This window comes from Theropithecus gelada, chromosome 1 (assembly GCF_003255815.1).
Source record: "Theropithecus gelada isolate Dixy chromosome 1, Tgel_1.0, whole genome shotgun sequence".
Lineage (NCBI taxonomy): Eukaryota > Metazoa > Chordata > Mammalia > Primates > Cercopithecidae > Theropithecus > Theropithecus gelada.
This window is the reverse complement of record NC_037668.1, coordinates 30,584,013-30,588,874: the sequence shown is the minus strand read 5'-3', so window position 1 is coordinate 30,588,874 and position 4,862 is coordinate 30,584,013. Positions and strand designations below refer to the sequence as shown.

Here is a 4,862-nt window from a genome sequence, read left to right as displayed (position 1 = left end):
GCCTCAGCCTCCGAAGTAGCTGGGATCACAGGCAGCCGCCACCATGCCCAGCTTTTTTTTTTCTTTTCGTATTTTTTGTAAAGACGGGGTTTCACCGTGTTAGCCAGGACGGTCCAGATCTTCTGACCTTGTGATCCGCCGGCCTCGGCCTCCTAAAGTGCTGGGATTACAGGTGTGAGACACCGCGCCCGGTCTTTTTTTTTTTTTTTTTTTTTTAAGACAAGGTTCTCACTCTGTCGCCCAGGCTGGAGTGTGATCCTAGCTCACTGCAGCCTCGACCTCCCAGGTTCCAGCCATCCTCCCACCTCAGCCTCCCGAGTAGCTGGGACCACAGGCACCATCACCACGCCCTGACCGGCTCCCGGGGGCGCTCCGCGCCCCTCCTCCTGCCCCACTCCTCTGGGACATCCCCACCAAAGACCCCGCGGGAGGAAACAGTCCCAGTCCCTGGCCCAACCGTGTTGCGGGCCCCACGGGAAAGCCTGGGGAAGGAGGCTGCCATCAGCGGACGCCCTGGCCAGGATCTGAAGCTTTACGAAGGTTCGTACTACGTAAAGTAGAAGTGAAAGTTTAACGAAACGTAAAAGTAGTCTTTATTTATTTACGAGAGGGAGTCTCGCTCTGTCCCCCAGGCTGGAGTGCAGTGGCGCGATCTCGGCTCACTGCAACCTCCGCCTCCGGGTTCAAGCGATTTCCTGCCTCAGCCTCCGGAGTAGCTGGGGTTACAGGCGCGCCACGAGGCCCGGGTAATTTTTGTCTGTATTTTTAGTACAGATGGGAGCAGTTTCACCATGTTGGCCAGGCTGGTCTCGAACTCCTGACCTCAGGCGATCCGCCTGCCTCAGCCTCTCAAAATGCCGGGATTACCGGCGTGAGCCACCTCCCTCGGCCAAAAGTAAACTTTTCTTTTTTCTTTTGAGAGGGAGTCTCGCTCTGCCGCCCAGGCTGGAGTGCAGGGGCGCGATCTCGGCTCACTGCAGCCTCCGCCTCCGGGTTCAGGCGATCCTCCTTCCTCAGCCTCCAGGGCCGGGACTACAGGCGCCCCCACCACGCCCGGCGAATTTTTGTATTTTTAGTAGAGACGAGGTTTCACCTTGTGATGCGCCCGCCTCGGCCTCCCAAAGGGTTGGGATTACAGGCCTGAGCCACCGTGCCCGGCCCAAAAGTAATCTCTAAAGAGCCCTTTAGCCGCAACTTCATTCCCGAACATTATTTGAGAAAGTAACGCTAGGAAATCGCTCCACGAAGTTCCAGAGCCGGAGTCCTCGGGGCCGCGGGCAGGTGTGTCCGCTCCGGACGCCCCCAGCAGCGCGGGCGCCAGCCTGATGCGGAGGCCCCGCCCCCGAGCGGGCCACAAGCCAATCAGCGCCCTGAGGCGAGTCCTCACCCCGCGCGGCGGCCCCGCCCCCCAGCAGCTTTCCGTCAGGCTGGGCGGAGCTCCTTCCGCCAAGAGGCGCCTTTGTGTCTTCTAAGTTAAGCGTATTCAGTGGATTTCTTATTCCTTGAACCCAAACGTGGGCGGTAAACCCTCTGGGGCTTAGAGAGCGGCCTCCACAGACTGGCCGATCCCGCCCTGAAGTGCCGGCGGTGGAACAGCCCGGGCGGAACCAACGGGCTGCCGCGGGGGTGGGGGCCGCTGTTTCCCCCTCCCATGTGCCTGCAGTGGAACGGCCCGGGAGGAACCAACGGGCCGTGGGGGTGTACTGAGCGCACTGTCTTCCCCCTCCCTCTGCCTGCAGTGGAACGGCCCGGGCAGAACCAACGGCGCGGCCGCAGGGAGCACTCAGCGCGCCCTATGTCTCCCCCACACCCTCCCCGTGCTCCTACAGTGGAACCAACAGGCGGCCGCGGGGAGTAAGCGCGCCGTGTCCCCACCGTGTGCCTGCAGTGGAACGGCCCCGGCGGAACCAACGGGCGGCCGCGGAAGGGCACTGAAAACGCGTGTTTCCATCCCCCCCATCTGCCTGCAGTGGAACGGCCCGAGCGGAACCAACGGGGAGGGGCGCTGAGCGCGCCGTGTTTTACCCCCCGTCTGCCTGGAGTAGAACGGCCCGGGCGGAACCAACGGGCAGCTGCGGGGGCGTTGTGGGCCGCGGCGCGGTTCCCCACTCCCCGGCTCCGGGGCACTGAGGAGCGGCGCCCGCGGGGCAGCGAGGAGCCCGATGCCGGGTTCTGCGCGTCATTTTCGGCCCCGCGGGCGCCCCGTGAAGCCCACCTGGGTCCGCCCGCCCTGTGACACTCCCCATAGCCGAGCTCCGAGCCCCCTCCGCGGCCTCGCATCCGGCCCCTCCAGCGCGCGCCTCTCAGGCCCCGCCCGCCGGCGTCCCTTTGTTGTGAAGGCGGCGGGGCCTAGACGGGGGCGCCCGAGCGCGGGGCCCAGCGCTATGCCTGCGGCGGAGACTGCATCAGGCTGTTGGTGGGTTCTGCGTGCTGGGTGCTGCGCTCGGTGCTCGGTGCTGAGTGCTGGGTGCTGGGTGATGGGTGCTGGGTGACGGGTGCCGGTACTGATGCTGAGTGCGCGGGCGCCCGGGGTTCCCCTGCCCGGATTGGCTCCTGGGGGGTCCTTTCCTACGGCGGGCGCTGTGCGCGGAGAACGCTGGTGGCGTTTTGCGAGCTGGCTTTAAGTGTTTTCACGTTCGGGAGTCCACGGCGACCCCCACGCCCTGAAACCCGGGAACGCGGAGTGCGTGGCCGCAAAAAAAAAAAAGCAAAAATGTCCCGACAGCCGAGCTTCCGTTCGGTGGCTTTTTAGTTCTTTCTTTGTTTTTTTAATGGAGCGCAACCTACTTTGCTCAGGAAGCCTGCACGTCACATTTTCAGGCCACACGAGCCCGTGTTTTAGGAAGGGTCGCTGAGGCAGGAGTAGGAAGGTTTTCCACGCCACTCACGCATTTTCAGTGTAGGCAAATCAGAAAACGGAGGGCAGAACGAAAATGAGCGGATCTGGGAGTCCAGGCTGCGCTTCGTCCACATCTGTAACAGATGTTTCCTGGTGAAGATGTGTAGGGCGCAGCGGGTCACCTCGGCCGGGGGGGCACAGGGCACCCTCCTCGGGGTGCCTTTGGCGTTGGGCACTTGTGTGGTCTCCAGTTTCCGGGTGTTGGAAGGGAGTGTCCCCCCTGCAGCCTGAGCCTCTGCCAGATGGTTTCCTTGGGAGGAACTCCCAGGGGAGGTCTGAGTTCCGGGGCATGGTTTGAAGATTTGGGACACGTTTTGCCTGAAATGCCCTTCTGGCTGTTTGAACCCACCTGGACTTCCTGACCGGGGGCACGGATTGTTAACCTCTGGTGCAGGGGCCTGGCTAGGAGAGGTCTGCACAGTTGGACGGGGTGCAAAGTGACGCTTTGTCATAATCCGGCGCTCAGATTCCTGTGGTGGGACGAGCAGCTCCTGTGGCTTTATCCCATTTTAAATCCAGGTTTTCTTTTCCTTCTAGTCCTTGGGCTCCTCCCGGGGACCCTTGTCCAGACAGCGGAAGGGAAGGATGTCACTTCTGAGATGAGGTTCGGAAAGGCCAGGGCTCCTGTCCTGGCTTCTGTCTCCCCCTCCCTGATGAGCTTGCTGGATGAAAGCTCCTGTCAGGCTGTGGGGTGTCCTGTGGAGAAACTGGCAAGCAACTGGTCTGGGGCTTTTCCACCTATAGCCAGCAAGGAACTGAACCCAGCCAGCATCCACGTCAGTGAGCTCAGAGGTGGACCCCAGCCCCAGCTGAGCCTTCGGATGAGGCCACAGCCCTGGTCCACGGTGTGATTGCAGTTTCAGGAGGGGCCTTAAGCTAGAGGCGCCTGGCTAAGCTTCCCACAGATTCCTGCACCACAGGAGCCGACATCAAAAGCATTTGTTGTTTTGAGCTGGTAAGCGTGGAGTGACTGTTACAGGGCAGTAGAGAAGGAGCATGTACCCTTTGTTCTTTTTATTGGCCTTTTAGAAGTTGTCCTCTGTGAATCGCTTGAACTTGGGAGATGGAGGTTGCAGTGAGCTGAGATGGTGCCACTGCACTCCAGCCTGGGCAACAAGAGCGAAACTCATTCTCCAAAAAACAATAAATTATCTGTGAAATATGTTTTTTTTCTTTTTTTTTTTTTTTTTGAGACGGAGTCTTGCTCTGTTGCCCAGGCTGGAGCAATGGCACAGTCTCAGCTCACTGCAGCCTCCGCCCCCCAGGTTCAAGCGATGCTCGTGCTTCAGCCTCCTGTGTAGCTGGGATTACAGGCGCCCGCCACCACACCTGGCGAACTTTTGTATTTTTAGTAGAGACAGGGTTTCATCATGTTGGCCAGGCTGGTCTTGAACTTCTGACCTCAGGTGATCTGCCCGCCTCAGCCTCCCAAAGTGCCAGGATGACAGGCATGAGCCACCATGCCCGGCCGACTTTTTTTTTTTTTTTTTTTTTGCCTGTTTTTCTAATTGGTTTGTAGGAATTCTTTATACAGTCTGCATATTAATCCTTTGTCATGTTGCAAGTATCTTTTCCCAGGTTGTGGCTGTTCAGTTCACTTTGAGGTATGTATATATATATTTTTTTGTTTTTTTGTTTTGTATTGTTTTGTTTTTTTGAGACAGAGTTTTGCTCTTGTTGCCCAGGCTGGAGTGCAATTGTGCGATCTTGGCTCACCACAACCTCTGCCTCCCCAGTTCAAGTAATTCACCTGCCTCAGCCTCCTGAGCAGCTGGGGTTATAGGCATGCGCCACCACACCTGGCTAATTTTGTATTTTTAGTAGAGACGGGGTTTCACCGTGTTAGCCTTGATCTCCTGACCTCGTGATCCACCCATCTCGGCCTCCCAAAGTGCTGGGTTTACAGGCTTGAGCCACCGTGCCCGGCCATTTTTTTTTTTTTTTTTTTTTTTTAGGGGGGTTT

The 4,862-nt window shown here is 58.7% G+C and overlaps 1 protein-coding gene across 1 annotated transcript in view; it reads left to right on the top strand.

Moving 5' to 3' along the window:
• Nucleotides 1–1,945: 1,945 nt before the first annotated feature.
• SLC35E2B (solute carrier family 35 member E2B) overlaps nt 1,946–4,862 on the top strand; it is a 37,303-nt gene continuing 34,386 nt past the window's right edge. Inside the window, exon 1 of the mRNA XM_025386638.1 lies at nt 1,946–2,416. The gene's annotated coding sequence lies outside the window, so the exon portion shown is untranslated. The remainder of the gene's footprint in view (nt 2,417–4,862) is intronic.